This window comes from Tamandua tetradactyla, chromosome 5 (genome assembly GCF_023851605.1).
Source record: "Tamandua tetradactyla isolate mTamTet1 chromosome 5, mTamTet1.pri, whole genome shotgun sequence".
In the NCBI taxonomy this organism is placed as follows: domain Eukaryota; kingdom Metazoa; phylum Chordata; class Mammalia; order Pilosa; family Myrmecophagidae; genus Tamandua; species Tamandua tetradactyla.
Window position 1 is genome coordinate 23,528,601 of NC_135331.1, and position 16,278 is coordinate 23,544,878.

At 39.2% G+C, this 16,278-nt stretch overlaps 1 long non-coding RNA gene across 3 annotated transcripts in view; it reads right to left on the minus strand.

Annotated features, from left to right (window-relative positions):
* Positions 1–16,272, minus strand: part of LOC143683787 (uncharacterized) — a 62,027-nt gene extending 45,755 nt beyond the window's left edge. For all 3 annotated transcript variants that reach the window (XR_013175651.1, XR_013175652.1, XR_013175650.1), the window contains exon 1: positions 2,752–16,272. This is a non-coding gene — a long non-coding RNA (uncharacterized LOC143683787). The remainder of the gene's footprint in view (positions 1–2,751) is intronic.
* Between the last annotated feature and the right edge of the window lie 6 nt (positions 16,273–16,278).

Consider the following 16,278-nt stretch of genomic DNA (forward strand, 5'->3'; position numbering starts at 1 on the left):
GGTGTGAGCAGCGCGCCGGGCCGGCGGACCAGGAATTTTTTTTTAAATCATTACACTCACCTTAATTTTTCTTCTTTGGGAAAAATAATGTAAATACAAAACAGCAATAAATTACAAATCACAGCAGAATTAGTTGTAGAACAGATTTCAGAATTTGGTATGGGTTACGATGTCACAAATTTTAGGTTTTTACTTCCAGCTGCTCTAAAATACTGGAGACTAAAGGAAATAACAATAGAATGATTCAGCAGTCATAATAATTTGTTAAACAGTACCTTTTCTGTATAATTCCACCATCACCTTTGCTCTTTCTCACACTCTTTGGGTATGTGAGCTATGCGCATTCTAACTTTTTCATGTTGGAAGGGGCTGTTAATAATATGGATGGGCGATGGACCTAGCTGATGTTTCAGAGAGGATGGCCTCTCTAGATGTCAGGATTTATCTGGTCCACGGACCCGTTGGAGCATTTAGGTTTTTTGAAAGTCACAGTAATGCACAGTACTTTTGTATAATCTTATATATTCCCCAAGGTGTTCTTTAGGATTGTCTGGAATGGTTTGGGTTTGGGTTTGGTAAGTTATGACAGGTAGCAATGTCTAACTGAAGCCTGTGTAAGAGTGACCTCCAGAGTAGCCTCTCGACTCTAATTCTTTCAGCCACTAATACCTTATTTGTTATACTTCTTTTTCCCTTTTGGTCAGGATGGCATTGTTGTTCCTACACTGCCAGGGCGAGGCTCATCCCTGGGAGTCATCTCCCACGCTGCCAGGAAGACTTTCGCCACTGGATGTTGTGTCCCTCATGGAGGGGAGGGCAATGCTTTTCTGAAGAGCTGGGCTTAGGAGAGAGAGTCTACACTGAGGAACAGAAGAAGCTCTTAGGAAATAACTGTTAGGCATAACTATAGGTAGGCTAACCTTCTCCGCTATATACACATGCTTCACAAAAGCAAGCCTCAACGTCAAAGACTTGAAGGCCATGTTCTTTAAATCCATTCCTGTGGATGCAGACCTACTGTGGGTGGGACCTTTAGGTTATGTCATTTCAATTGAGATGAGACCCAGTCCATTTAAGGTAGGTCTTAATCTCTTCATTTTTATTTTTTACTGTGAAATATAACATATATACAAAAAAGCAATAAATTTCCAAACACACTGCAACAATTAGTTATAGAACAGACTTCAGAGTTTGGTATGGATTACAGTTCCACAATTTTAGGTTTTTCCTTCTACCTGCTCGAAGACACTAGAGACTAAAAGAAATATCAGTATAATGATATAGCAGTCATACTTACTTGTTAAATCCTATCTTCTCTGTTATAAATCTACTATACCTTCTAATCTTTTTTTCAGTCTTTGGGAGGTATTTGTGCAATGCCCTTTCTAACTTTTTCATGTTAGAAGGGGCTGTCAGTAATATGGGATAGGGGATGGAACTACTTGAAGTTCTGGAGAGGTGACCCTTCTGGGTTTCAGGGATTATGTGGCCTAGGAACCCTTCTGGAGGTTGTAAGTCTCTGAAAAGTAATCATAGTATATGGGGCCTTTGTAGAATCTCAGACAGAGCCCGAGGTATTCTTTAGGGTTGGGAGGGATGGTTTTGGTTGGGTTTGGCACACCACAGTTAATAGCAATATTGAACTGAAACGCGTAACAGTAGCCTCCAGAACAGCCTCTCAACTCTATTTGAACTCTCTCAGCCATCAAAACCTTGTTTTGTTACAATTCTTTTCTTCCTTTTGGTCAGGAAGGCACTGTCAATCCCACCATGCCAGGGTCAGGCTCATCCTGGGGACTCACAACCCACATTGCCGGGGAGACTTTCAGCCCTGGATGTCATATCCCATGTAAGGAAGAGGTTAATGATTTAACTTGCAGAGTTTGGCCTAGAGAAAGAGAGAATGACCACATTTGACCCCCAAAAGAGAGCCTCTGGAAGCAACACTTGGACATAATTATTGGTAGGCTTAGCTTTTCTGCTACATAAATAAGCTTCACAAAAGCATGTTTCAAGATCAAGGGTTTGGCCTATTGACTTGGGAGTCCCTAATGTTTGACTCTGTATCAGGGGGTTCCCTGGTGGAAAAGTTTAATAGGTCCAATTTTTTTCTCCCATCCATCAAGGGATTTTGCCAATGCTTTTTATTATCTCCTTAGCATACTCTGGGATGTACTGGGGCATTACGTTAAGTGATACAGAATGACAGGCCCTCACTCCCACTCTGGGCTCCCTGTGTTTGGGTTGTTGAAATGATCTATCCAGACAGAGGTTGAGTTAGATTATACACTACTGAAAACTTTGATTCTGGACAAAATAAACCTTTCTTCCTTTGGTCTCAGAGAGTAGATGAAGTTCTAAACACAAACAAAGTCTTCCTTACCCCTGTATTCTGAATGACATTAATCAGGATGTGACCTGCTTCATTCTTAGGCCTGATCTGTTTTTTAATTTCCTTAATAGTTACTTCATGTGGCAATGCTGACCTGCAAAACTTCAGAACTACTACTCTGAGTCTTAAGTAACCCAGGTTCCCAAAGTTCCAGGGAAATTCCAGGTTATACAAATACAGCACAATCTTTCAAAATCTAGAAATAACAATTACAAGTCTGAACTAAAGGTGATCGCTATAGGAGCTTACAATCTCAGCCCCAATTTTCATATAAGTATTTTCTAAATGAGACCATAAAATAGGTGCTATTTTGTTTCTGGCTTATTCTGCATCACATAATGTCCCCCAGGTTCACTTACCTCACTGCATGCTTCACAACTTCGTTCCTTTCCATAGCAGCACAATAGTCCATCATACGTATACACGACAGCTTGCCATTCTACTTCTCAGTGTATCCTTCAGCCACCTCCATCCATTGGGCATCAGGCATAATGTCCAAAGTCCATAGCCCATGTCTCACATTATCCCCACTTAGTAGTATAAGCATCAACACTCAATTTTAGACAACTTTCATTGCCCCCAAGAGAAAAATAACCAATAGACACACTCTCACCAAATAGAAAATGCAAAGTTTCCTATAACTCTCATCCTTCCACCCAATTATGTACCCCTGGTATTGCTGTGGTACTGTTCGTGTCTTCCAGTTAAACATTAACTCATAGCACACAATACTAGTTTCCCCCTGTACCCCAATATTATTTACGCTTTGTACAAGATTCATACCTTTGAAGTAGTTCATACAAGAACTTATTTATATTTACAGTATTAATCGGTGGGATGCATGGCTCTATACTACGCCATTCAATCACGTTCACTTGCAATATGGCAATATTACTTACAGATCCACTAATGAACTGCCTTCACTTGTATCCAGATGCTTACATTTAAGTTTAACCATATTAGCTAACTATTCACCCATCTCTAGTTTCCATGTATCTCTAGATCCCATACATCCTCTATTAAAGCCTCTGTTTTTAACTTTACCAAGGATGTAAAAACGAAATCATATAGTATCGATCCTTTTGTGTCTGCCTTCTTTCACTCAGCACCGTGTCCTCAAGTTTCAACCATATTGTCATATGCTTCAGGACCACATTTCATCTTACTTCTGCAAAACATCCCATCCTATGTATATATCACATTGTATTTATCCACTCGCCTCTTGATGGGCATTTGTATTGTTTCCAACTTTTGGCAATTGTGAATAATGCTGGTATAAACACTGGAGTGCAAATTTCTGTCTGTGTCACTGCTTTCAGCTCTTCTGGGTATATGCTGAGAAGTAGGATTGCTGGATCATAGGACAACTCGATATTTAGTTTTCTAAGGAACCGCCAAACTGTCTTCCAAAGCAGCTGGACCATTATACAATCCCACCAGTCCTGCATAAGTGTTCCCATTTCTCCACATCCTCTCCAACATTTACAGTTTCCTCTTCAATAGCAGCCATTCTCATAGGTGTGTGGTGGTATCTCATTGGAATCATGATCTGCATTTCCCTTGTAAATAATGAAAAGAAGCATCTCTTCTTGTGCTTTTCAGTCATCTGCATTTGCTCTTCAGAAAAATGTCTGTTCATATCTTTAGCCTATTTTATAACTGGGTTGTTTGTTCTTGTGTTGTTACATCGTATGATTTCTTTATATATACTGGATATCAAACCTTCATTTGATATGTGATTTCCAAATATTTTCTCCCATTGAGTTGGCTGCCTCTCCACCTTTTTGACAAAGTCTTTTGAGGCACAAAATCATTTGATTTTGAGGCATTTCCATTCATCTCTTTCTTCTTTCATTGCTTGTGCTTTCGGTGAAAGTTGTGGATGCTATTTCCTATTACTGGGTCTTGAAGATACTCCCTGTATTTTCTTCTAGCTGTTTTATGGCTCTTATATTTAGGTCTTTCATCCACTTTGAGCTAATTTTTGTATAGGGTATAAGGTTAAGGTCCTCTTTCATCCTTTTGACTATTAATAATCAGTTCTTCTATGCCCATTTATTAAAAGGACTATTTTGTCCCAGTTCAGGGGTTTTGGGGGCTATGTTGAAGATCAGTTGACTGTAGATTTGGTGCTCTATTTCCACACTCTCAATTTGATTCCATTGTCAATACTTCTATCTTTATGCCAGCACAATGTTGTTTTGACTACTGTGGCTTTATAATAAGCTTTAAAATCAGGAAGTGTTAATCTTACCACTTGGTTCTTTTTTTTAGGATATTTTTAGCTATTTGATATCTCCTTCCCTTCCAAATGAATCTGATCACTAGATTTCCCAAATCTTCAGAGTAGAATGCTGGAATTTTTATTGGTATTGCATTGAACCTATAGATCAATTTGGGTAGAAATGAAATCTTAACTACATTTAACCTTCCTATACCTGAACAGGAAATGTCATTCTACCTATTTAAATCTTTAATTTCTTTTAGCAATGTCAAGTAGTTTTCTGTGTTCAGGTCCTTTACATTTCTAGTTAAATTTATTCCTTGATACTTGAATATTTTAGTTGCTATCTGAATGGAAATTTTTTTTAACTGTCTCCTCAGGTAGGTCATTGCTTGTATATAGAAACATTACAGATTTTTGCACATTCATCTTACATCCCAGCACTTTGTTGAATTTATTACCTCAAGAAGCCGTGTCATAGATTTCCCAGGATTTTCCAAGTACAGTATTAGTTATACTGCAAATAATGAAAGTTATACTTCTTCTTTTCCAATCTGGATGCCTTTTATTGTTTTTTCCTTTCTGATTGCTCTTTCTACAACCTCTAGTACAATGCTGAATAACAGTGGTGACAGAGGGGATCTTTGTCTCATTCCTGATCTTAGGGGGAAGGCTTACAGTCTCTCACCAGGGAGCACAATGCTGGCTTTGGGATTCTCACATATACCCTTTAGCATATTGAGGAAATTTCTTTTGATTCCTACCTTTGGAAATGCTTTATCAGAAAAGGATGTTGAATTTTTTCAAGTTCTTTTTCAGCATTGTATTAGTTAGGGTTCTCTACAGAAACAGAATCAACAGGGAACACTTGCAAATATAAAATTTATGAAAGTGTTTCACGTGACCATAGGAATGCAGAGTCCAAAATCCACAGGGCAGGCTGCGAAGCCGACGACTCCAATGGATGGCCTGGATGAACTCCACAGGAGAGGCTCACCAGCCAAAGCAGGAATGCAACCTGTCTCCTCTGAGTCCTCCTTAAAAGGCTTCCCATGATTGGATTTAGCATCACTAATTGCAGAAGACACTCCCCTTTGGCTGATTACAAATGGAATCAGCTGTGGATGTAGCTGACGTGATCATGACCTAATCCTATGAAATGTCCTCATTGCAACAGACAGGCCAGCACCTGCCCAATCAGATGAACAAGTACCACAACTTGGCCAAGTTGACACCTGTCCCTAACCATGACAAGCATCAATTGATATGATCATGAGATTTTTCCCTTTCAATTTGATAATGTGCTTTATTTTATTGATTGTTGGTCTTGTGTTGAACCACCCTTGCATTCCTGGTATAATGCTCGTGTCAAGTATATAATTCTTTTAATGTGTTATTCGATTAGATTTGCTAATACTTTGTGGAGAATTTCTGCATCTATATTCATTAGGGAGATTGGCCTGTAGTATCCCTTTTTATAGCATGTTTACCTGGTTTTGTTATTAGAGAGATGTAGCTTTACAAAATGAGTCAGGTAGTATTCTTTTTTCTCAAATTTTTGGAAGAATTTGAGCAGGATTTCTATTACTTCTTTTTTGGAACATTTGTTAAAATTCCCTGTGAAGCCATCTGGTCCTAGGCTTTTCTTTCTAGGAAGATTTTTGAGGACTGATTGAATCTCTACTTGTGATTGGTTTGTTGAGATCTTCTATTTCTTCTCAAGTCAGTGTAGCTTGTTCATGTGTTTCTAGGAATTTGTTCATTTCATTTAAGTTGTCTAGTTTGCAGGTGCATAGTAGTTCATAGTATCCACTTACTATTTTTGTTATTTCTTCAGGGTCCATGGTAACAACCCCCCTCTCATTTCTGATTTTGTTTGTTTGCATCTCCTCTCTTTTCTGTTTGTTACCCTAGCTAGGAGTCTATCGAATTTACTGATTTTCTCAAAGAACCAACTGTTGCTTTCTTCGATTCTTTCTATTGTTCTTTTGCTCGCTGATGGATTTAATTCTACTTTAATTTTTGTTATTTCTCTTTTTCTATTTGCTTTTGGGTCACTTTGCTGTTCTTTCTCTAGTTCCCCTAGGTGAACAGTTAAATTCTTGATTTTCCTCCATCTTGTCTTTTAATATACCCATTTAGTGCAATATATTTCCCTCTCAACACTGCTTATGCCACATCTCTTATGTTCTGGTAGCTCATGTTCTCATTTTTGTTCATCTCCAGATAGTTACCAATTTCTCTAGCAATTTCTTCTTTGACACAGTGATAAAGAGTGTGTTATTTAATCTCCATGTATTTGTGAAAGTTCTGCTTCATTGGTGGTTATTCATTTCCAGCTTCATTCCATTGTGATTGGAGAAAGTGCTTTGAGTAATTTCAGTCTTTTAAAATTTATAAAGACCTATTTTGTGGCCCAGGAGATGATTTATCCTGGAAAACTTTCCATGAACACTAGAGAAGAATGCATATTCTGGTGTTCTGGTGCATAGCAATCTATATATGTCTGTAACATCTAATTTATTTATTAAATTGTTTAAGTTCTCTGTTTTGTTGGTGATTCTCTGATGGTTGTTGTATCTATAGAAGAGATTAGTGTATAAATGTCTCCCACAATTGTTGTTGCAGTGTCTGTTGCTTCCTTCAGTTTTGCCAATGTTTGCCTCATGTACTCTAGAGCTTCTTGTGAGATAAACATTTATATTGTTAATTCTTCTTGGTGAATTGTCGCTTTTATTAATATGCAGCATTTTTCTTTGTCTTTTATGATTCTTTACATTTAAAGATTATCTTGTCTGATATTAGTATAGCTACTCCTGCTCTCTTTAGGTTACTAGCTTGCATAGAACATATTTTTCCACCTTTTCACTTTCAATCTCTTTGCATCCTGGAGTCCAAGATGAGTCTCTTGCAACAGCTATATATATATATTTCTTAATCCATACTTCCAATGTATATCTTTTTTCTTTTTTGCTTGGGTAGGCACAGGGAATCAAACCCAGGTCTCCAGCATGGCAGGTGAGAATTCTCCCACTGAGCCACCGTCACACTGCCCTATTGTGGTTACCTTTAAATGGTAAGATCAGAGTACCTGCAAATCTCCTATAATTGATTATATTCATGAAAAAGGATTAGTGAATTGATACTACAGAGCACTTGGCCTAGAATTAAATCCAGTCCTACAAGAAAAGATTATCAATAAAAATGTCTCTAAAACAATCTTTTCTTAAATTTGGAAGGAAATTAAAATGCTTGGTACCTGCAAGGACAAAATCCTAAACAACACATGGTAAATGCAGCGTCAGCATATGTGGAGATAGACTGAGATGGTCTTAGATCATATCAAGAAGATAGCAGCATTTTAGTTGGGCTTTAAAATGGGTAGGAGGAGTGATAAGAATCTGTCATTGAAAAATAGCATTGAAAAATGAACTGAATAGTTCATGTTGCTTTGGGATATCCTTAGCTACAAAGTCAAGGAACACCACCCATTTTTCCTACTCCTTCACTTTGCCATCTTTCTTTCATCACACAGCAGCTATTCTGTGCTTCTAACCGGTCACTTCCATATCACTTAACCTTGCCCAAATCAAGCATAGGGCCCTGAGTTATCCAAAAGCAACATCCCCAGTATACTGTTACCCTGTGTCCTCCTAGCTGCTCCCGAGGGCCTGATGGAGGAGCTTCTGCATGCTAGAGCATTAGAGGAGGCCCCAAGTATTCCCAAGGTAAGGCTGCCTTTCTTTATCTGAGATAGAACTGCTGCTTTCTTGGTTTCCTTCTTTTTCAATTCAATTCACATATGGAAATCTGGCCACGTACACTGGAGATGATATATACAATTTCCTTGGTAGGGACAGTGTTTAACAGGACTCTATTACTAACCAATCCGAGTTTTAAGAGGGAAATTACAAATGATAGCATCAGTTATGTTGTAGGGGAGAATGGCCCTCAGCATCAATATTTTCTCATTGTGATTCTGTAATTGCCAACCAAAACATACTTGAGGTACACATCATCCAGGAAAAGCTCATGTCTTTCCATAGTCGTCCCCTCCCCTGCTTCTAGACTTCTGCGACTTGACCACTCAAACTTAAATATTTTCCTAAAATCAACTACAGGATAAAAAACCTTCTGCAAGTGCCACACAGCAAGTTCTGGTCCACACAGTGGTTTATCTATAAGTAGAAGTGGCAACAATGATATGAGTAAGCAACAATGGTATGGATTCAGGATCACAACATGCTTAGATAAAATCTGTGTGGTTAGAAAGGTGGGGCTTCCTTGCCTGCTTTGGTCTAGAAAGGTTCCTCCCCAGCCCTCAATTGCAGTTTGCCGATGGAAATGACTATTGGGATGTGGTGAAAGGCAAGAACTAGGGTTGTGCTTCTTAAGTAGTTGGGTTCTGTTTAAGTGGCATGGGCTCCTGTGCATGTGAGTATGTGTGTCTATATGTGATTGCATGTGATGTGATCCTCAACGTGTATGTGCTCCAATGTTTGCAAAAACTATGATTTAAATTCTTAATCCTGAGAGCCACAGAGCCAGGGCATCTGTAGAACATTTTCAGTTGTAGCAATTTTTCAAAAACTCATTAGCCTTTTCTGCTAGTCGCTTTGGTACAGACAATGTAGAGAAAACACGTTCAACCTCACAAGAAACTTTCCTGGGCATCTGCTTAGAGTCTGTCACTGGGTCTGTTCATTGAACTCACATAACACAGAGCACGTTTATATGAGTCAGAATTTCAGCATGATAAGATTGGAGGGGAGAGTTGTGATGGATCAGCCAAATGGGGAAGTGAGAACTTGAGAGGGGATTCCTTCACCTCCTCTCATTTGCAACTGTTTGAATTGTATTATTGAAGACCTGACTCCACAGAGCCCAGGGAAAATCTGAGTTGAAAGGTAAAGCATGGTGATTTGGGGTGACCAACAAGGCCTCAACTGGAGAAGGGAGGGATGGGTGTGCCACTCTAACAATTTTCCTGTGGATGTCTGTGCTCTTGAAGTTTGGGTGGCAGATCACTGGTATGACTCCACCAGCAGTGAGGAGGTAGACAATCCAGGTAGGTAACAATACCCAAGGAAGGATCCAATGGGTAAAGGTTCTCAGGAGCAGTGATATTACACCTGCTACTTTTCAGACTGAGCAAAGCAGTCAGATACTAGAAAGGAAAGGAAATATTTATGGAGGTCTGACTTGTTATTTTCACATTTTGTTTACATAAGAAGTACCAGGACCATGGGCTTTGAGTGTTTTGTGTCTGCAATCATCTTTTCTTGCTGTACTTTGTATGATTATCTTTCCCACAGGCTCTGCTCTGTTTATGCTTTAACCACTGATCAAAGTCTTCTTGATTTGGAGGAGAGTATTCTAGCGCTTATAGGGCTGCCATGTGACATTCACAGGGCCTTCTTTATTAAAAGTATCCTTGGATTCCTTCCACATCTCAGTCCTGCATGACTGAGCCTTGCCTACCCAGCACCCTTAAAGTCAACAGGAAGTTTCATTAGTTAAGTACTGAGAGGAGTGAATGGTGTGGGGCGGCCCTGACTGCCACAGATTAAGTTCTCCTGGGCAAAGAGTAAGTTAGACTATTGTAGCTTGCTAGGGCTGCTCTAACAAATACTAATGTCTTTTTGGCTTAAACAACAGGAATTTGTTGTCTCTCGGTTTGGGAGGTTAAAAGTCCAAGATCAAAGTGTCAATAGGACACACTTTCTATGGTGGCAGCTTGCTGATAATCTGCAACTCAATCTCTGTCTCCATCTTCTTCTGATTCTACTCCTGTGTCCAAATTTCCTCTGCTTATAAGGTCTCACATCATATTGGGTTAAGGGCCACACTGATTCAGGGTGGCCTCACCTTCACTGACAGGACCTTTCACAATCTTATTTATAAATAAGTTCCCATCCATTGGACTGGAGGTTAGGACTTGAACATGTCTTTGCGGGGGACACGATCCAATGCATAAAAGAGACAGAAGTGCTCCAGGGCACTCTCTGAGGCAAGCAGAGTTGCTCTCCTGGCCCAGTTTTCTATCTCAGTGGATCCTTAGGAGACCTGATTAGGAGTTTCCCAGCCCCAGTGCCATCAGCCTCCATGAAGCCTTGGCCAGGGTCCAGGTAGCCTCATGACATCTTTCATCAAGTGGAGAATTCTATAGAATTCTATTATGTATTAAAATGTAAATATTCACAAAACCTAAAGGAAATTTTAAAGCAGTGCTCACTTGAGATTAAAGGGGACTAGATTACAAGTTACTTACATTCCTTCTATTTGTTTTCTAATTTCAAAAGTAGTTAAATATAACTGGCTTTATTACATTTTTTAAAGGGGCATCTTCTGTAACCTTTTATCTTAGAATATAGTGACTTAAGCCAATTTGTGTTCTTTCATTATCAAGCTTAAGTTTTCTTCTAAATTTAAAGGCACAGGCAAAGTTTGGTTGTGGCTTTAGAAAGAAAAACGATTACTAGCCAGGAAAAGGGAAGCGCTCAAGGGTGCTGTCCATTTTTAATAAGGAGATGTCATGACTCAACTGTGTTGAAGGTAGGGGTGGAGGGGACAGGGTCACCACGTCCACCTCTGCTCCTTCACAACCCCTGCTCCTCACACAGTGCAAGTATGTGGTATTCTGCCTCTCAACTCAGAATCCTAGAGCCCTCCTCTTTCCTCTGCATCAGTTTCACTCTTCAGGGGAAAGTTACCTTAAGGCAACCTAGCCATGAGACACTTAAAACCACTCCATGCCAAGAGACAACACCCTCAGCACAGGGCAGCAAAGATGCCTCAATGCCTGTAGTTCTGAATCCTGGGGATGTCAGGAGCCCAAGTTCACCTCTACAGGGTTCAAGGTGCCTACTAGTTCCCAATACCAACCCCAGTGACCTTCTTCCTACAGCCATCTCCGTGCCTCCCCACTGATTCCAGAACCTGTTTTTGTGTTTCAGATCATCCCACTGAAAACTGCAAAAAGAGTGAGCTGGAGACCTCTGCCTTAGTGTTAATGGATCTGGATATCATATGCTTGTTGGAGGTCAAAATAGGACAAGATTCAAAAGAAACAGAGACACCTCTGCTCATCCCTTCATATCTCACCCCTAATCAAGCAATTCAATAACAGTTTAGTTTTTTTACCTGTATATATTTAGACTGTGCTGCAGAAATATGTTTTATATATAATGCTGGATTTTATCACAGTAAACAATATTATGTTATACTACTACTACTTTTTCTTAATATTTCCCAAGAAAAGAAACATATATATACAAAAGGAACCCAAAAGGAAACTCTTTTGTGATTTTCAGTCAATCCCCATTATCTCTACCCCCAGCCATGACAACTATTTTGTCATACAGTCTAGATTTTCTTGTTTTTGATCTTTCATATAAATAGAATAATAACTATGTTGACTTTTGTACCTGACTTCTTTCACGTTTTCATGTTCATCCATGTTGCAGGATGTATCATTATTTCATTCCCTTTCATGACCAATCATGATTCACCGTATGGATATGCAACATTTTGTTTATCCATCCATCAGCTGATGGATACTTGGACTCTTTCTACTTTTTGGCTATCATTAAAAATACTGTTATGAACATTCATATGCACATCTTGGATGAACTAAATTTTCATGCCATCCACAAACTGAGACAGTTTTACTTCTTCCCTTCAAATCTGGACACTATTAAAATTTTTTTTCACCTATTAGCTATAGCTAGAATCACCAGTGCAGTGCTGCACAGAATGGTGATTTAACAGTGTACGTCCTAGTATTTTGTCTATTCTTAGGAATAAAGGTTTCAGTCTTTCTCCATTTTCAATGATCTTAGCTTTTGGATTTTCATTGATTCCTTTTACCAGTTTGAGAAAGTCCCCTTCTATTTCCAGTTTGTTGATTGTTTCATCATGAATGGGTTTGAATTTTCTTACTCGCTTTTAAAAAAAAGTTTATTGAGATGATCATATGGTTTTTAAACCCTATTTTATTAATAAGGTGGCTTCATTGATTGAGTTTCATGTATGCAAAAAACCTTGCATTCCTGGGATTAACTACAGATGAATAGGATGTATAATCCTTTTGCTTTGGATGCATTTGGTTTGCTAATATTTTATGTTTACATCTCTAGAAATAATGGACACTGAGCTGTTATTTTCTTTGATGTTCTTGTCTGGTTTTTAGTATTAGCATGAGATGTTGGGAAATGATCTCTCCTTTTCAATGTTTTAGAAGAGTTTGTAAAAGTTTGTTTTAATTATTTTATCAATATTTGTCAGTGAATAAAAATCAATCTGGTTTTCTTTGCAGGAACTATAAACTTTGGTATGAACAACATAATCTGTTGACATAGAACTGTTCACAGTATTACCTTGTAATCCTTTTTATGGATGCAGAGTTGGTATTAGTACACTTTGGTTCACTTGAGTTTAGGAATTTGAGTTCTCATTCTTTTGGTGTACATCAGTCTAGCTCAAATTTCATCAAAACTGTTGATCTTTTCAAAGTAAGAACTTCTGGTTATTGATTCTATTGTACTTCTATTCGTTATTTCATTTATCTTTATTCTCATCTTTAATTCTTTTCATCTGCTTTCCTGGGTTTAGTTTGCTCTCTTTAGTCAGCTTCTCAAAGTATAATTCCAATCTCTGGACTTATGCAGGGCTAGTTTCTAGTGATTGATTTTTTTTCCTTACGGATTGCTCTGTGTTAGGGGATCCAAAAACCAGTATCAATTTAATGATTCTGTGAGTACCCACTGGACTCAGTGTATAGTTCTGTTCTGGGCTATGATTTGTGACGATGAAAGGACACTAAGGAAAATCCACAAAGGTCAAATGTGCATAGGGCAAAGTTCAGCGGGCACCAGTCCCAAACCTCCAAGAGACCTCGCACATGGAGTCCCACAAGCACACTGGATTCCTCCGGCAAACAGCTGTGACAACCTGCTTCAAATATTGTCTGCTAGGGAAACTTATTAGAGACCGATCGTCCTGTGTTTTTATAGGCAGTTGTTCATATAGCCACCCCTGGACTGGCATATACATAAATTCAAAACACCAGAACAAAAGAGGTGTTCATCATAAACTTCAGTGTTCGCACAAAGACTTTAGGCACGGTAACCCACTCATTTTAGGAAATGACATTCTTGCTTTTTCCCTATTCTCCTGTTTTCCACTCTATATTCTACTGCTTTTTACCAAAAGGGTAGATGTATAAATGTAAAAAAATTAAAAGACTGGATACATAAATGTTAAAAAATTATATTCATTGTATTTATTTTCCACTCCATTACAAATGCTTAGAGATTCTCTCTTCAGCAGGAAACCATGCTGTGTCTTTGAGATATTCTAAGCACACAAAAATTGGCTAGCTCCTTTTTTGCTAAGGTGGCAATATACTAGATATACTGTGCAGTATCACACTGATAGGCAAAGATTTTTCTCAAAATTTATTCTTAGGAACCATGCTGCCCCAAGTATATCTTTGTGCTAATGTCTTTGGAAAGTACATATTCCGTGCTTCTTTCTCTGTAACATGAGTATCATCTTTTATTTATAAAAAGTTCATATTTACGAAGTTTATATTGGTATTCCCTTGGTTACCTTTGGACTTAAGCCTTTTTGATGGTCTCATTTCCATTTTCTTATGTATCATCTGTAACCTGGTTTATTTGTTTTAATTGTTATCCTTGTATGCCCATCTTTTGTCTGTATACCCACTAGTTCATTTATTTCTCGACTTTCCTTCAACTCCCGCACCCCACATCCCATATATTATCTGTAGTATTTCTACTTGTCAAAATGAATAACGTTTTAAACTTAGTCACCCACCCTTTTACTCGTGTGTCTGAATCTCAAAGGTACATTAATGAATTTTCAAATGCCTGCTAACAGTCGTTTAAATGTGACTTTTGCAGTCATACTTTGGTTAGATGAAATTCAACTTCTTACAGATTCTTCAAAAAGCATCGATAGAGCAGAAATACCTAAGTTCACCACAGACTGAAAACTTTTTCAATAGCCTTAATACTTGAAGGAAAACTTGACGAGGTTTAAAATTCTTGGGTCAGTCTTTTCTTGAGTTTTTTATTGGTTTGTTTGTTTTAAACTATGCTCTGTTGTTGGCTCACTTTGTATCTTCAGTTTGGAAATTCTTCTCCCCATTACTACTTTTGCTTGTACAAGTTATTGGAACTTCTTGCTTGGGACCCTTGAAGAATTCATCTCTATCAGCAAAATCCAAAAATTTTCTTGGGTATGATCCTTAGGTTAGTTTTACCAGTTACAGGAAGAGCACTTCCAATGTTCAGTTTTACTAGACAGTTATTTTAAATATTATATCTGATCAATATTTTTATTTTTGTTTCTGGGGGATGCTGAGAGTATAATTTTAATTCTTTCTCGGCCTTTCTTCCATTTACAAGTCTCCCTCAGAGCCTTTCACTCTTATCTTTATGCCATTTCATCCTCTGGGTTATTGTTTTCTTTCCTCAGGTTCTTTATTAAATTTTTATTTGAGCCCATTCTTCTTTGCAATCCTTGAAATTTATCCAACATTTATGAGCAAACTTTGCTATTGTCTTTTCTTGCCTAAGTTCAGTCAACTTTCTTTAATTCCAGCCATTTTCTTTCATCCGTTTCTGCTTTTAATGTGTGAATTTTTTATTCTAGTTGATTTTTTTTATATTCTAAAATATTTCTTTCAGCATATTGTATGTAAGCTCCCCAGGAGCTCGGAGCAGCCAACGGCCAGGACCTTCCCGAAGTGAACCTGGCAAATGATGTGGGATCTGTAAAGGGAGGGGCCCTCCAAAGCCAGACTGTTCCAGAGACCCCCACGGCCCAGCAGAGAATGCCAACTGCTACATGAGATCCAATACCCCAGGATCACCTTGGACTGGGCAATACGTCCTGCATCCCCTTCTTCTACCGGGCACATGAGAACGAAGAAGTCTGGAAGGTTCTGCCCATCTAATGCCTGTTTCTGGCAGGCAAAACCCGAGGAAGCGGGGCTGGGGGCTAGGCCCCTACTTTCTCCCTACCACTCCTTCCCCACCTCCTTCCCTGCATCCCCCCCTTTCCTACCACCCTTCATCCCTCAAGTAGCAAGGTGGGGTCCTGAGGGGCTATGTTAAGCCACGAAAATAGACCCCTTGCTACCGTGGCCTGGACAGGACTAAGTCCTAATTTCTAGGGTATGATTGTTAAGTTTCAGTAAAACAAAGAAGCCAAACTGAAAAAAGAAAAAAACAGACCAGATACTATTAAAGCCAATGTTCAAGTACATGACCCTGTGCGACAGTGGCTGTGACCAGCATTCACATGTACACAGGGGCCCATCACGGCGGCTATCCCTGTTGGCCCCCGGTGGGGTATGGGTTCGGGGCCCGGGTCCCAGGGTCTGTGGGGGAAGGGGTCACCGAAACAGCCACAGGTTTGGAATTGAAGATTCTCAAGCTAAGGAGAGTGCCCAAGGGCCAGGATGGCCCAGAGTGCTAGCCCAGGGCTGGGAAGTCCTTGACTTCGTCTCATGAGCCGGCACACTGAGGGAGGGTCTCCTGAATGGAAGTTTCTGGGCTTTTCCGCCTGCACACCAGGCCCTTCCCGCAGCAGCGCAAGCTTAAGTCAGGCAAGGTGAGCTGGAGCCCTCGAG